This window comes from Polyodon spathula, chromosome 19 (genome assembly GCF_017654505.1).
Source record: "Polyodon spathula isolate WHYD16114869_AA chromosome 19, ASM1765450v1, whole genome shotgun sequence".
NCBI lineage: Eukaryota > Metazoa > Chordata > Actinopteri > Acipenseriformes > Polyodontidae > Polyodon > Polyodon spathula.
In genome coordinates this window covers 29918489-29936541 of record NC_054552.1, presented here as the reverse complement: position 1 = coordinate 29936541, position 18053 = coordinate 29918489, and positions in this window count along the sequence as shown.

Genomic DNA, 18053 nt, shown 5'->3' with positions numbered 1-18053 from the left:
TATATATATATATATATATATATATATATATATATATATATATATATTTTCCACTATTGTTTCACTTGATTGATTGAATTATGTAGCTATTAATTAAATTTTAGCATAACTTTAAAAAAAAAAATGTAATACAATATATCATTTACAAAGCCACCCCTCATCGACCTGGGAACAAACCTCTCTAGAGAAAGTATTTAAACCGGAAATATATTCATGATTTGCAACATCTTGTTTAGTGATTTGTGAGGGCTTGTGTGATTTGATTGAACTGTTGCACTGTTACTCACAGTTTACAGTATAACCCCAGTCATATATCAGACTTCAATCTGAATAAAACATTTAACTATTTAACATATATTTAAAAAAAAAAAACACTAATCAAATTCCAAGACTGCTACATATACAGGCAATGATTCATAATGAGAGTCAGGAAGCCTTTGTACAGAAATATTACTCTGTAAAGAATTTAGCTTTACTTGCCAAATGGACCTTTGGGGGTAGATTATGCCAGTATATATTGTAATGCGAGCAATTACTAAGAACAGTTTAAAGGATAATAAGACCTCTAATCTGTCTAATTAAGAACAGTTGGCTTGACCTGGCTATTCAATTAAGTATTTATTTTGTCTTTGTTTTTTTTTTTTTAAATTAGGTCCAATGTTATTTTTTTTTTCCTAGTCTAAAGCAGCATTACAGACCCAAATGCAACTCAAATTGCAAAATACATTAGAAAAGCATTTCTCAGCTAGCCTTGATGCTTTTTATTGCTTTGTTTAAGCTCACAGTTAGGGAAACTGGTCACTAATCTTGATGATTATTGCCATTATAATGTCAAAGCAGATCCCATTAGCTTGGTGGAAGGGAGTTCCTATCCATCTGTGTTTTACTTTCACTGTGTAGGATCATTTCAGCCTCATGCAGGTCACAAAGGATTCTGGATTATGGAGATTAAAGGGTTAATAAACATTTGGTGCTGGTAAGGTATGTTTATTTATTTATTTATTTATTTATTTTTAATACATTGCGTTAGCAGACAATGCACATTAAGGATTTGTTCATTTTAGACCCCCTAAGTCACTCAATGCAATAATCATAATAGCTGCCTGATTATATTTATAAAAGAAGGACAAAGAACAGCTGTTATAACAGAAACTATAACTTCCTTATAAAAATATACAAAGAGCGTCCTAAAAGGTTATTTTAGTGTTGATTCACTATTCAGTTCTTACAAACAATCCCCTACTTTACAAGCAAAATCAATGATACGCTGTTGTAGTGTTTCATTATATGTTGATGTTGCTGGCAAAACAATATAAATCATTGTTCTAGGAAGTCAGCTTTTCCCTTCCAATTTTATTGCAAGGGGGATTCCAATAGGCACAGTGTGCTTATCTCAAGGTTCTGACAGGTGTATCCTTGAGTTCCTCCTTTCTCAATAGGGCAAAGATCCCACTGACAAGCCTAAGACTAACAGGTTTCAGTTGTTTAGGTTTTTTTCTTAAGCAAGTTTGACATTCAAGTGATCACGTGCTGATTGTTTTTACATTCATACCCTGAGAATACAAAGAGTTACATTATAGCCGCTGTGATCTCATTAGCATAAACCATGTGGGTTTCCCTCACCTTTTATTCTTGGAGGAAAAAAAGGAAAAATCATGCTGACACATCAACAGTCACGCTCACTTAAATATAGGCAAAAGACATATAAGAGACTCATACAGTTGAGTAAACATCCACAAACCACCCAGTGTGTTTAATGTGACAAAAGTGTAGACTTCACTCTCCCTTTTAAGATCTCTACCACAATTGTAGAATCGGCCCAGCGGGTGGCACTGTGTGCTATGCACTTCTCAACTTGTCAGCTTTTTTTATTAGTTAAAGATGTCAGCTATAGTCAGCAATGCTCACTGCTTATCCTAGACGTTTCTGAACCACCATCATGTGTAGGCAACTTCTTACAGACTCTTGATGGCTCTGAGGTCAGGACATGGCTTACCCTACCAGTGAGGGGCTTAACATGCTCTGCACCTACCAAGGATTCACAGCCAAGACATGTCAAGAAACAATAAGTGGCCACACTTTATATTAAATGGGCAGAGATTAACAAAAACTATGGGGTAATCAACAAGGTTGTTATCTGTAATTTTCTCTGTAACTGGTAATACTGTTTAGGTTAGGGTTAGTTTTGAATTTATAGGGTAATAAAATGAAATAACACAAAACTGCTTGGTCAACATCAAGCTTTACTGTCAGTGGAGCAGAGGGACCCGATGAACGGATAACAGATTACAATTGGGAAGAAGAGGTGCTGAAGAAGGGTCCTACATCAATTAATCACAGCTGCCAACTGAATGACCTACACAAGGCAAGGTTGTATGTACAGACTTAATATTGCTCTTTAATATTGTTTTAATTAATTTTATAGAGAGAAGTTGATGATTTTAATGCAAGTGGAATTTCATGCAAAGTCACTTCAGAGTGGGCTTATCTAATAATATATACAAAACACTTAACACTTAATGCCAGTTTTCGATATGAGCATGTACAGGGAATTCCATGATTAAATTTAATTGCAGAGCAAACTTGATAAAAGACGTCTGCAGACCATTTAAACCATTTTCTATTTTATCAAGTATTCCTCTTCCCAGTGAAAGCACTTATTTCTCTTGCCAGATGTACAGAGCACTGATGCATGACAGGCAGACATTGGAATTCCCTCCTGCTGAGTTGCTCAAATCATAATCTACCGAAACCATTTGTCTTGTGGCAGACTCCTGTGTACTGTATGTCACTGTGGCCTGCAAAAAGACCTGATGGGGATCATTATTGTGTGTGCCACAGATATGCACAGTGAGCAGCAAAGTAGGTTCTGCACAGCCTCAGTCGGCATTTTCATAGTGTTTTATTTTTTTTATTTTTTTTACAACAACATGCTGTCTTTGTGGGCTTGTGCTGTACAAAGTGACTTCAAGTAATAAGGCTGGAAAGGGTTAACAGTTCTGGGAATCCCCTCTCGGTTTAGTAATTTTGTTCATTTATAACTTCAAACGATCAGAAAATAATTGCAAAAAAATAAGCTTTTACAGTAGACATTAAGCATTGTCATGAGACACCTTGCTCAAGAAACTGCACCCTGGATTAAGTTTCTTTCGTTTGTATTCAGACCCTCCTTGTTCTCAGTACTGTTCAGTGTATATTAACAACTCCTGGACTGAAGTTTAACAATCATCTACTCAGCACAGTGGGTTTGCTTTGTATCACAAACAGCACTTGTGAAATTAAAATGTCACTCTCATTTAATGAAACTTATATATATATATCTCAATACTAGTATAGTAGAAAGTAGACATTACTGTTCCACTCGTTACATCAATTTACAGGTGGGGCCTGTTTGATAAAAGGGTTATTATAAAACAGTTACTAGCAGATAATAGGCACTTTGTCCATGCACTACAACAGAACCCAAGAGGATCAAAGGCATACTTGTTTTATTTATGCCACCTGTCTGCCATATGCCATCATAATGGGACAAAAGATCTTGACCAATTACTGAGACTCTGTCAAGCCATAATTTCAAGGGTGGCCTCATCATAGGCTGATGAGAAACCCCCCTCAATCTGAATAAGCAATACATGCCAGCTGTTGTATTGATCGCAATGTCTTCACCTCGGCCCATCTCAGAAACACAATGAGTGTGCAATATTTTTATAGAAACACAAACTCTATTACCTTTCTCAAGAAATGAAGCCTGTTCTAGCCAGTTGTGTAACTTGCTTGATCTTGCTGCCCCCTGTTTTCCTTTTATTTCTTTATATGTGTCCCACTTTTTAGTGTCTGAACAGACCAGCAGTCATATTGTTGTCTTTTCAATCTTCAGGACATTCAGGCTAAACTCATGTCTCATGCCATGATATATTTTTTAATTACAAGTTGTCTGGTTTTTATTACCAGCCTTATTTCATTTAGTCTGACTAAAGTGACTAAAATGCTTTTTATAGTCTTTCTTTCAATGCAGAGCCAAGTGTACTGATATATAATTGGTTTGTAAACACCAAAGTTCCCCTGCTAATATACAGCGCATGTAACTAGCAAATTGGCTCCAGACAGAACAACATGTGAGTCGATTTGTCTTTATCTGTTTAGTTCCTAATTTTCTCAATGTACTCACACCTGGGTGAGTATAGAAGTGTTTGCATTGACAAAATGTCAATAGGAGCTGAAAGACACAGGCAGGCATTCTGTTACAGAACGCATAACAACGTTTTCAACCCTGTGTGTGCTGTTTGCTTAGCAAGCAGACGCAAATAGAGAATCAAACTTCAATGAGACAAATTTAAAGGACCATCTGAAAGCTCTTAAACCAGTTTGCTCTCATTTCACCTTCACCTGCTAAAGTCATTAGTCAAAAAACAAACCCAGGTAGCTAGAGAAGGATTAGAGAGGGAATAAGTGGGATGTTATAAGTGGAAAAGTATTGTTTGGTCTCTGTTAAGCTGAAGGCATTGTGTTTTTTTTGTTTTTTGTTTTTTTTTTAAGGTTTCTCCCTAAGAGAATTCTCAGCATTGTACTTGCATTTAGGTGAAAGAAATAATAAGAAGATGCTAGTACTGTATATATTATAGGAATCTATTTATGAATCATTTTAGTTTATACTTTGCTCTGTATTTCCTTTTGCCCAAAACATTGTGGCACAGAACCTCTTGTAGACATATTGTTGTATCTGTGAACACAAATAGTTGAGATATTTAGTTATTTAAAGCTCTTTCAATGGTCTGGTTATCGTCCCAGTCTTTCCAAATTGTGTACTGTAAATAATTCCAGTGCCAAAGGCCAAAGCTTTGAAATGAGACATATACAATCTGTTTCAATTATTGTTGTTCCAATCTACACTTATGCAACAAACACTTCTTTGCTTGAAACAAGCCACGACCATAGAATATAGTTCCTTGGGGATTTTAACAGAGCCCTTATCTTGTTTGGGTCGCATAAAGAGACGCTCTTATTTGAATGGCTTTGGGTTCTATAAGCAACATGTGTGGCCCCACTCCTAAAGGGGATATAATGGGTTCTATATAAAATCAGTGAGTTCCCATATTTCAAAGCTTCACAGTTGTCATCTGATTTGGAACCCTGGCTATATGGGTCTGTTTTTTTTTTTTTCTTCTTCAAATTTTCCAGTAAAATACACTTTTAAGTTCCAGAGTTCCGGAGTTCACTTTTAAAAGATTATTGGAAGAAAGGAAGTAGCCTGGATTTATATTGGAGGGGTTCAGCAAGTTCCCCATTTAAGTTAAAAATAAAGTCAGCTTCCTTTGGGCACAAAGGAGTTCTGCCCAGTGTTTTTTTTTTGCTTTAAAAATGTCAATGGTTACCTACATTTTTCAGTTTATAGTCTATTATAATTTATTATTCTAACAATCTTTGTTTTTTTTTAATTACAGGGGGCACGTACACTCATCTCGTTCCCCACTAGGTCTAATGGACCCTTCTCTTGCCAACAGCCTTTATTACAATGATGATGAATTTCTTTAAGGGCAGTGGATGCTCTTTCTCTATTCCCTGACTGTTAGTTTAATGCAACCAGTCGTTCCTTATTTTAATTAATAATAAAGTCAGTAACATTTGAAGGCTTTTTCCTGCCCTAATTACTTTTCTTCTTGCCAAAAGAAAGTTATTGCAATCTTGGTTTCTAACATTGAGCATGTTGACATGTTGTAAAGTTGGATTGCTGCACATGTTTAAAATAAACCTCATAGCGATACATTCTGGTTTATTTTGAAGCCACATGAAAGGGATGATAAAAAAAGAAAGAAAAACTAGGGAGATATTTCTTGAAACTTTACTGGTGTAGGTATGCTGTGTGTTTGAGAAAACAGATGCTAACATGTGAGTTAAAGCTATCTTAAAACTCTTCAATTTCCAGTAAGCGAGGTGTTGCACTAGCTTCCATGCACAATGCTTCACCTATGGGCTACACAGTGCAGTGCTAATATGCTGACCCACCTCAATAGAGCTAACAGGCTTTGTTGAAATAGTTAGTGAGCATGGCAAATAGTGATCAAGGCAGAAACAATAGAGAATCATACAATACATAATAGGATATTAAACAATTAAGAACTGAAATCCCTTTATCAAATGGTAAAGCATGTAGATAACATATATATATATATATATATATATATATATATATATATATATATATATATATATATATATATGCAAAGAAAATGACCGCCTCTTGAATTCACAATGGGCTACTGAACAGTAGCTTCTTTGTACAACACTTTTTTGTTGATTAGGAAACTTTTCTTTTCCTTTTTTTTAACCAGAAAGTAACAGATGAGATCAAAGAATTTAATTTATGACGGATGGATGACCATAGATATGGGGCAGAATGAACAATAGGCCCTTAACAAACCAGACTTTACGAGATGAGAGTATGTGACAAGGCAGTTCCTATTTCTTCTCATAAGAATTCATATCTCCAGAAACATCTGAGGCAGAAGGTATGAAGTAGGATGTATGTTGTCCATCAAGACTAAGCTCAAGGCTATTATATAATACCAATGGCATCCAGCACTGATGTTGTTTCACTTCACTGGCTGTCACTTTGCTTTTGGTAACCATTAGGATTCTGCAATTGACCAATAAGACTGTCCCAACCCTAATCTGTGTTTATGAGGACTGTCGCAGGTATCTGGAGCTAGACTAAACCTGATGGAACGTGAAACCAATTTGCGGCGTGGAACTTGGTTTCAGGCCACTGCATGGCACACCAGAAGAGACGTGGGCTTTGATACAGTAAAGTTGCCTCAAACTAGGTCTCCCAGTCTCAGAACCAGGTTTCAAGCCACTGTTCCTGAAAAAGTGTCTCCCTGTTCCCTTAGTTTTCCATAAATTCTGTTTACAAATCTATCAGTGATGCTGAGGCCCACATTATTTTAGTGACAGAGTAGGCAATAAAAATCTACCCACATAGATTGCTGGCATGCACTGAAACCTTAGTGTAAACAGGCATTTAACATTAAAACTATCATACACATTTTCAAGGAAAAAGCAGACTTAACTCATTATGTTACATTTTTATGGTTGAATGTTTATGAAAATACTATGGCATTCAGCACTTTTTTAACATTTAACTTTAACAGCCTTTTAACTCAGTCCTCAGCAGCTCACTCACACTGCTACCAAATCATGAAGATGTACTCACTGATTCATTATCAATTCTACTGCTGGAATTAACATGGTCCTACAGGACAGAAACTTGGCACTGAATAATGCCAATGTAGACCAAAGTCAGGATAGCCCACCTAGATGACTGGTAACCCAAACTATTTCTCATGTAAACACTGTAAGCATTGCCCTTATAAAGGGTGCTGAAGCAATGCAATCCCAACTCATTTTTCTCATGAGGATTTGACACAGCATTGAAGAGTGATGGGAAACCTCTCAGTAGCAGCAAAAACTACAGTCCTGAAGCATGGTCAATTTGATTGGTTCAGTCTGCTGGCAGAAGTTTGAGGTACAGCTGTTGACATTGTTTTCTGCACAAGCTCATTTTGAGGAGTAACTGGAGATAGTTTCCTTTCCCGTGAAAAACTGCATTGCCATGCAAAAAAAAATAAAACAAAAGCAAGAACGCCAGACTGCAATCATTTGCAGGGACTGTGCTTTACCTCTACCAGAAACCGATCTGGCCAGCTGTTGAAACAAAACAATTGTGTTATTGTCAGATGAAACGATACCATGCACTGGTACTGTTAATATTGGTACCAGCCAAAATACTCGTTAATAAAACCACATGACTGTTATATGGATCTCATACAGCATAATGCTTATTAAATAATAAGATCCAAAAATGATAAGCTTGGTTTGTCTGAGACGGTGATTGACTTCTCTATAGTAGTTGGTCGTCACATGACTTGGCATAGAAATCCTTCTCTGTATGCTGTACTGTAAACTGCAGTGTAGCCAGACTGAAATTTAGTTACTGTATCCTTTATAAGTGGTTCTATACAACCTGTAAACATGTTATTATTATGCCACATCAATAACTATGCCTAGAGATAATAGCTATGATATAATAGCACTATGTTGTAATACACTTTTGGCATGTTTTTGCAGTAAAATTGTTTATACTGTTACAAGATTAATATATAAAACCATCTTTATTAGTTTAACCATTAGATATTTAACGTCCAAACTTTGCGTTCGTTTACCAGAGGTCAAGTATGCTTCTTGGAAAACTGAATCGACAGTGACTCCTGCAGGCCCCCTCCTTTGGCTTTTTGCCACATCTGTGAGTATTCTTCTTCTAATTTCCATTTTGCGTAGCCGTTTACCATCATATCATTAGTCACTCAGTGTGTCAGCTGTCTTCCCATCAAGTTTTCATTCTCCTGAATCATCAACCACTATGAGAAAGATGACCAGCTATAACCCTGACCATCAAGAAATGGACCTACCCCATCTCACTATCTCACCCTTAGGATTGGACACATCAAGGCTTGGAGTTTAGTAAACTAAGGCAGATCACTCTCCCCAGGAGAAAGCACTTTCCTGCAGCTGCCTGTTCTTGTGTTTCCTGCCATTTTTCTCCTCTGCACTCGCCTCTTCTTCTCCGAAACCTAAAGTCTTGGAATGTGTGGTATAAGAAATGGTCAAGGTTCTTCTTTAAGTTGTTTTGGTCTCCCCCTCCTGTTCTTATCAGGCCCACTCTTTTCTGCGCAAGCTGCCAACTCTTTCCCCATCCAGTGTTTTTTGTTTACAAGTTATTAACATTTGGCATTTCTTATATATTTCCAAATCATTGTGTCATCTCTTTTCTGACATTTATGCTTTGATTATCTTTTAATTTCCAAGTATTGGTCATTTGCTGATGGCAGATTTATGGGCATTTAGGGCATGCATTCTTTCTAGCATGGAAGTAATCCTATTTAACTGCCATGCATTGAGCACAAAGTTAACCATATTGCTTGCAGTGATGATGTGTGGGTTTCTTTAAGGTTTGCAACAAACCTTTTTTCCTTCAGTACAGTGTACCTGTCCTAGGGCTCATTTCTAAGTTATTGATTTAATGCTCATCGTGCTGAGTGAGACATAACAGAAAGGTCTCATATGTAGTGTTGACAGTAATCATTTGGAATTGCACCACCACTGTGGGACATTGATAGACTAAATTAAGACTGCAAAGCTAATCAATCAAAGCTGGAATGAGCAAACTAAAAGCGTTAGTACAACTTTCATCTTTCATAAAATGAATACATAACTTACATACAGTATATGCATGTAAGGGTAATTAACCAAGTTAAAATATAGCTCCTGTTAATATGGGGCATGCAAGACCTGTCAGAAAAACCAAGGAGATTACAAAGAGATCTCATAGTGACTGGTTTCTTGGCATGTCATAATCCCGTCAACCTACCTTATTAAAAAAAAAAAAACCTCTTGGTTTGTGTTTCATCAAAACCATAAAGGATCTCTCTTGCATTCTTAGAATGAGGGTGTTCATGCTACAGAGGTTTCACCATTCATTCAGTGCAAAAGAATATTAGCTTAACAAGATTACAACCATGTCCTTGTATCGGTAATAATATAGACAATGTTGTGCATACTAAGTGCTTTGTTAAACAAAAGCTGACATTGACGTTGCACTTTTCTGGTGCCCCAATAACAATCCACCTCGGCCAAAAGGGGAAATGTAAACATTGTTCAGTCATTCAATCCTCTACATTAGAGCATTGCTTTTGACAAGGATCCCTGCGTCCCTTTACAATACAGTCGCATTCCGCTTTCCTTAGATGCCGTGCTGATATACTTCCCTGGTGACACACAATCTTTCAGACTAGCTTTCACCTTAACAATTGGCCACTGTAACAGCAGGGCAAGCCACCATGGGCAAAGGTAAGCACCAGGAGAAGAAAGCAAAGCCAATATATATGTCTGCCTTTATCTTTTCCAAACGCTCCGTCCAAATTCAGACCACTGCTGCTTAAAAATAATAACTTCCAATTGAATAGTGCATTGTGCATTTGATGTGTTCAGCTTGTGTGTACCATCTTTCTTCCTAGTCGCACATCAAAGCTCAACGCAGCTGGATAATTTGGATTACTTAGTCACACCAATGAACCAGCTACAGTGCTTAATTTTGTTTTCTCCAACTGCTTTGAAAACTTGTTTTATTATTATTTGGTTTATTTTTTTATATATTTCTTTAAACTTAAGAAGATTATACATCATGCAAAGTCTTAATAAAATACATATCAGCATCTTATTGAATTAACTAAAAGGTCTATTCTTTCCACAAACAAAAGGTATAATTCTAGATTTTACAGTGTTTGATGACTTATTCAGTACTGCGGACATTAGCACCCTAAATATAACTACACACTGTGTGAGAGTTAAAGAAAAACTTGATTTATTGAAATCAAACAGTGTTGACTTTGTTGAGGGAGTTTTCTTTTTGTATATATTTATAGGGGTTGTGAAGTCCTGAGGTTCTTGCGAGACAAGGAAAGATTAATGTATTTCTAAATGAATATCTGTTTACATTGGCTGAAGTTACTTGCTTATGGGGTCATTTGATTTGCTGACAATTGTAAGATCACTTGGGTCCTGCTTGTAAATGAAACTGCAAGCTGAAGTTGTTTTTGTTTGTGAAATTTTTCAAGAAACTGCATGTGAGATTTTGAACTCGGAAACCCAGATGTTGCACACTCAATTTCCAGAACATGTTGCCCACTTTCAGTTTTAATAATACAAAAATAAACTGAAATGTTTTTGAAAAAGTGATACATTTATCTGTATAATAGGTTATAGAGCATTTAGGTTATTGATAAAATACTTTTAGTATTAGTATTTATACCAATAGTAAACCTAAACACTAAACCTACCCATGAGATTGCAATATACCAGTACAAACTAGTTTAGAATTAAAGAATACATTATTTCTTGCACATTAAACTTAAATCTCTTTATTTGAGTATGTACACCATAAGGTACAAGAAGACGTAGCATTTTAGGGCATTTTACAGCACTAGGAGATTACATCTAAAATTAATGGTTCATGCATTCCAATCGGATTCCTTTACTGATGCTGTAAAATTCTGTAAAAAAAAAAAAAAAATTCATCATGATTCATTTTATCACAGATTGATCAAATCAACCCTAAGTCAAACAGACAAATGTTTCTGCTTGCAGCTTCATCAGCGCATCAACGCGTGTCTACCTGATTACGTTTTTTAAAAGGCTTGCCTTATACTTTCACTGTTTTGAAGGTATGCACATCATAATGGGTGCAATTTTATGAACTGCTTGGTGAAAACTGTGAAACATACAGTAGATCTTACTGAGAAAATGGTTGAAAAACGTGCTGCTGACCAGACAGTTCTTAAGCATAAGATAGAGGGTCTTGAAATAAAGCCAGCAAAAAAGAATTTATAGGCAATAAATAAAATCCTGCAGGGCAGTTACACCGCTATTCCTCAGGGACTTGGGCATTGTTTTCCCTGTTCTGTAAAAAAACAAATAATTAGAAGCAAATGGTGTAATCCTTGTAGCAAACTATAGAGTCATCCAGTACTCTAATACAATAAGGGTCTGATCCAATGATGCTGAACAGAAACTATCTGTGTTTGAAAGTTGCTTGTAAGTAAAGTAAGCTTTAAAGAGCACCTTGGCATGAGTTTGAACTATCAGTGTCATACTTGTGTTGATTACATTCACTCGGTATAATGTTATGTTTAAGTAATCACATCCTGGTGAACTCTTAAAACTCTTAAGTTTAATGTGGTCTCTATAGACCCTCAGAATCCATTAACCTTCTGCTGAAGTTTATTATTTGTATTAATTAAAAAAAATATATTTACTGTATTCTGAATATATATATGTAAACACATTAATTGTCATTTGTTTTTGACTTACAAAAAAGTTTTTTTTTTTGTATATAATAGTATGAAGATGGAATGTGATCATTGTTCTTTCTCTAGTTATAAAGATCATATTTGGAACTGCTTAGAACCTCCTGCCAATGCTTCTCCTCCAGCCCACATTAACCAAGAGATACCACTATGTCTTATTTATTCAATTCTTTGATTCTTTCTTCTGTAAGCTACTGATTAAGTTTGAACCTCAAATGTTTTTATTGTGTTGCTTGTACTTGTAATTGACTTTTTGTTGTTTTTCAGGACCTCCTTTCAGTCTCATTGGTTAAATAAACAAATAAATACAAATACAAATCAGAAGGTATACCACAGGACTAGTAGCACAGAAACATTGCTTGTTTAAAACATGCTAGACTTTTCATGTTAAGTTTGTATTATTTGTTTTTTTCTTTTGGCTCTTAAAAACACCCTCTTAATAAGGATATTTCACTAAGCCTTTACTGACAAGACAAAGAAGATGGTAGACTCCACTCAATACAGGTCAGTACAGGTCAATTCACTTACCAAAATGCTGCAGGCAACCGACCCTCCAGCACACTGCAGTAAAGCTGGAAGACCCCCCTTGTTGACTTGACTCCCCTTCCAGCTTCCCATAATCTCCATTTGGCATGTCATGCTAATGCTGGACCATGAAATTACAAAAAGTTAAGATACCAGCAGATTTTAATAGACTGATCCAAAGAAATGTTTCTATCAAGTATGGGTTGTTAAGGGACAATGGCAGGTTGGCAAAATCCAGGCAACTGCAATGTCTCTCTGTTTTATTCAGATTTTCTGACTGTTTAAAGCTACGGTTGATGTAATGCTATATATTACTGCCATTTTCTCCACACAGACCCTACTGCCAAGGCTGACATACTTTCTTGTGTATCTACTGGTGCCCAGAAGAACTTAGATAAGTGTCGACTAACCTCTTATTAGCACCCGCAATATTACCACTGACCTCCCTTTTCTTTTTTGGTTCTTTGCTTGTATTTAGACGATGCTATAGACTAAAAGCTGCTTCTACTTCCTGGCGCCTAATCGTACCATGTGCTGTAGTTCAAACTCACTCTAATGTTCCAGCTGAAATCAGGACATCTGAGCTACAGCAAAGGTACAGGGATGCAAGAGTTTTCTACAGCATTGTATTTCAAATATTTGCATCTGCTGCATTAATGTTAAAAAAAAAATCTCCAGAATGAAAGGGGAGCCAGTTAGAATGTTGGATAGAACTCTTTTCAGCCTGTCTCTTCAATAATCCTATCAGTGGAGGAACATCACTTAGGTGCATGTCCAGTCAGGTAGCAGACAAAACCCTTGCATGTCTCCACGTCCTCTTTGTACAGCCAATGTATCTCAATGCATATTGACATGATTGTCCACGTCCAGGCAGTTTAACCTAATATGAAACTTAATCCCCTGCTGGCACTAAATAGTGTTGATGGAGTCCATATCTAAGGGCTTTTTATTAGACCGTGTTCTTCAATAAGCTTGCAAATTGCTCTGATCTGAAATACAAAGCTCCCTCTCACTCCTTTAACCATCCAAATATCCTTCTCAATATGATCTGAATTGGTGAGAATACCTGGGATAAAAAATCTCCTTTAGAACTTCAAAGGCAGGGGTTTCTGAGCTGTCAACTGCAGGTATGTGAAGTGGCTGTCAGGAAAACGAAGATCTAGCACAGAGATAAAGGGAAAGTTAAAACCTCTTATTGAATTATTACTGTCTTTTATTTTTGCGGTAGGATTTCTGTGAAGGGTTTGATGTTATCATCTCAGCTGTGAACAATACCATCCACTTTTAGCTCCTACAACTGAATGGAAACCGACCAAAGGTGATGGCACCTGTCAAATAAACTTATGAACACTTCCAGAACAGTTTTATGAAGTGTAATCACACCTTGTTCTAATTTCATGATAAATCCATATTTAATTTCATTGAAAACAATTCAAAACTCTGTTGGTATATCAATTTGATCCCAACTTGTCTCCTTAAACAAGCCTAGAAGAAGTACAGCAGGTCAGTGAGGCCACAGGGTTACCAACAATAGCAACACAATGGAGTTGGAATAAACATTGCATAGTGGTGGTAGAATAATGCAATGTGTTAGCTGCGCATATTGGTTCATATAATTGTGAAACCATGCATGTCAGTGCAGTTCATTGTGCTACCATACATGCATTGCCATTGATAAGAGATGACATGTCTTTTCATTTTGGGTGGATTTAAAAACAAACAAAGAAAAAAACATTCACAAAACAGGGTACGAACAGCTGCATGTCAGTAGAATATTTAAATTAAATACGGTACTGTATGAAGCCGCTATTTATGCTGCAACTGGAAGTAGACTACAGGGTCCACTTGGATTACACCGAAAAAACCTGAACAGACCACAGATGTTTTCTGAGAAAACTGCATTACTCATGGAATACTGAGGTAAATGCTCAGCAACACAAACTAGTTTTTCATAAAATCAGGATAAAAACTATATATATATATAATTTTAACAGATCCGTATTCTAATAGCACTCCTTCTGGTTCAAATGCTTAACTAAGTTTAACATTTGCACTCAGTTGTAATATTTATACTATATGTTCATGATACTGTATAAACGGTATGCTGTATGGAGTATTATATATGTTTCACTAATAAATGATAACTAGCATGTTTTTGCAGTTAGAAAATGGGTTGCTGTAGTGAATGATAAAGTTATGTGCATAGGGACAGACTTTTTCAGAATGACTATAATAAGATAGTTGACATATTTCAGTAGCTGATCTCACATTTTTATGTCCCTGACCCTGGGTGAAAAACAAAAACAAAAATGTGCTGAGATGCAGTGTTTCACTAAGATGTCTTAGAACAATCCTGTTTCACCTGCATTATACCAGACCGGTTGCCTTTTTTTGTGTGGTCTCCACTTCATGGGTTGCTGTACAACATATTTCCTTCCACGTGTGTAGGACTTTAGAAATGGATACTGTAGTAGATTCAGATGTATAGGCAAGCTAGTTAAGGCTGCGTGCCTTAACGTCCTTTTTCAAGAATTCTGTGATTTGAATATTTTATATATATATATCTCAACATATTCTCTTATAAGATATGATCAGTCGTAAAAGACATTAAATGAGCTTCCGTTTTAACTGTGTGTTTTATGTGTGTGTGTGTGTGTTTTCTGAAGTGACCCTTTCCACTGGGGTCATGGAACATGAAGTCCTGTTATGTTCTAATTAATGTGTGTTTGTTACGAAATACTGTCTGAGTCGAGATTGCTCCCCTCTGCTGGAATTCCTGTAAAAAAGCAGGTCTTTACTGTAACAGTATATCACCATCTGGGGGAGGTTTTTCTGGCACATGTTTTGCAGCAAGCGAGAGGCTTCTTCATTCTCAGAGGGGGCTGAAAAGGGCTTTTGTTCACACAATGAACACCTGGAGAGAGTTATATCAGGCTGACCCCCTCCCTCTAGTGTCACTGTAGTAGCTGAGGCTGGGTGTCTGATCAGTCAATAATGTCTGGGAGCGAAGAGAGAGAAAGCACGGCAGGGCTGTCTGTCCAAACATGGACTATCCTATATTTAAGTGATCTGTTGGCCTTGAAAGACTGCATCTGATCATTCCTTTGTATGATAAAGTGCCCTTCGCAATCTCAACTCAGATACCAGTTTAGGTTGTAATTAAAACTGTTCAGAGGCCTAGCCTATGTGCCACACAGTGTTTATTTTCAGCAGACCTATGCCAGTCTTACACTGCAAACATTCATTTGAATGATTTTGTAATCTTTGCAGTTTTAAAACCGCCCTTGAAGAAAGAACTTGAAGAGAAATGACAAATGACACCTGTCTGGAAAACTTTATTTGGGCAGCTCATAATTCCACAAGTGGCTTATTTACATACTATCCATTTGCATCAACTGTCCGTCTGATAAAATGTATCAATTAATATCAATAGTTGTTTAGTTTAAAACGGGTGAGGGATAATCTTTTTTTTTTTTTTTTTTTTTTTTAATAATTTATTTTAAATGCGATTTAATTAGAAATGTTGCACACTCAATGTAGACTATTCGTTATGAAGAAATTGACATTATAATGCTGCAAATGTACCTTATACTTTGCGCTTTAAAATAAAAAATCAAGTAGAATATAACGTGTGTGTAACCTGCTGCATAATTTATTAGATGTAGTTCCTCTGTCTGAAGTAACATTAGTGTAATGGTACTTATGTCATTTTATTAGAGAGTGGCTTGACGCTCACAATGTTAATAATAATCGTAATATTAATGCACAATAAAGTATAGGCCCTACAAGACTTTTAACTGATAAAAATGTTATTGTCTATTTAATAGTGATAAGAATGTATAGCTAGAGGCTGCTAATTGTATTTTAATGTATCTACGGCTTTGATAATCCATAAAGTTATTTATCAATATCCATTACTATAATTTAAAAAGCTATATACTTTTAGTTCTGAATAATACTTTTTAAAAAAAAGCATTATCTATTTGACTGTTCAGCTTTATTTATTTATCTATTTATTTATTTTAAGTGTAGCCTAATTAAAGAAAATGACTGTTTTACATTTACTAGTAAATGTTGTTGTTGTTGTTCTTTTAAAGAAACCCTTTGATATCAGAGAGTTATTATATCTTCTGATGTTCATTATAAACAGTGTGAAGAAAATTATTAGGTAAGAATAATAATAGTTATTTTCTAAGCAACAAAAATGTCTTTATAATCTTTTTTTTTATTTTTATTTTTTTAGTTAAAGTCCAAATGATTACTTTTTGTAATGCCAGTATCAATTGTTATGTTCACGAGCATTCATTCAAGATGCAGCGTGTTCCCTACCTGCAACAGAGAAACAAAAGGAGAAGCGGCGAGATTAAATAAACAACGAATACACGTGTACAGGTAAACACCTGGCTAACCTAACAGCGGTGTTTTCAGACAATTGCTGTTATGATCCCGAAACGTACTGATTATGGCCTGGTGATTTGTTTTAAACGTGCTTTGTGGGGTGATTAGAATACATTTTTTGAATTTGTATTTATTTTCTTTTTCTTTTTTTCCTGTCTATAGAAGCACAACATCTGGTGTATTAATAGTGGTCGTAGTCATAGTGTTCTTCACTGTATTTTTGTTTCATTTTTATTTAACTGTATAATATGTATTTATTTTATTTGTTTTGTATTCATTTCCATACAGGCTACCACTTTAGATTGTATCATACTGTAATTGTGCTGGTGCAATCAGAATGCTTGACAGCTTGCCTCTAACAAGTTACAAAAAGATCTGTAGGCCGATTGTATCTTTACTTTTGAGAACAACAATGTACCTTTTATTAGGGATCATTTCTAATGTTTAGTGCTACCTGAATGCGCAATAGCCTAGTAATAATAATAATAATAATAAAATAATAATAATAATAATAATAATAATAATGTGTTTCAAACTGTGTATCTGGTATACTGGTATTCGTATGGCATATGATTTTATTATTTTAATAGGAGACATTCGGAAAGATCTCTTGCAGCTTTCCCATAAGTGAAACCGCGATAAATTAGCAAGCAAGGACATAACTGGACGTGAAGTTTTATGAATATTATCAAAACAAAGGTATTGTACATCTCTAGTTTTACCAGTGCTTTACATTGGTAGGATATATGAATCATATGCTATGTTGGATTATGAATACCTACATTAATACATTGTTATGTAAGTGAAACATATAGAGCATGCATTTTGGTTGATTGGTGTATTGCAGCTTTCCTTAAAAGGCACATTCTGTCATGCATCTAAAGACCACAATATTACAGTTGGTATGGTGGGTTAATTTCATGTTTGTGTTTCTTAGCTACCTGCATGGATTAATATAACCTGTCTACTTTACCTAGCGTTCCTTCGCTACACCTGCACGAAATCAAATTCCAGCGCGTTAACCGGTCGATCTTTCTCGAGTTCCCCCTCAGGTTCACCACGTTAACCACCACCCCCCTCCCCTCTTTATTTCTTATAGTTTTTCTTGTGTTTACATTTGTCTCACCTATGCCTTTTGCTTCCTATTTTATTTTCTTTTTCGTTTTGTTTTCCTTCCTTCCTCTTTCCCCTTTCCCTTTTTTCCGTCCCTCG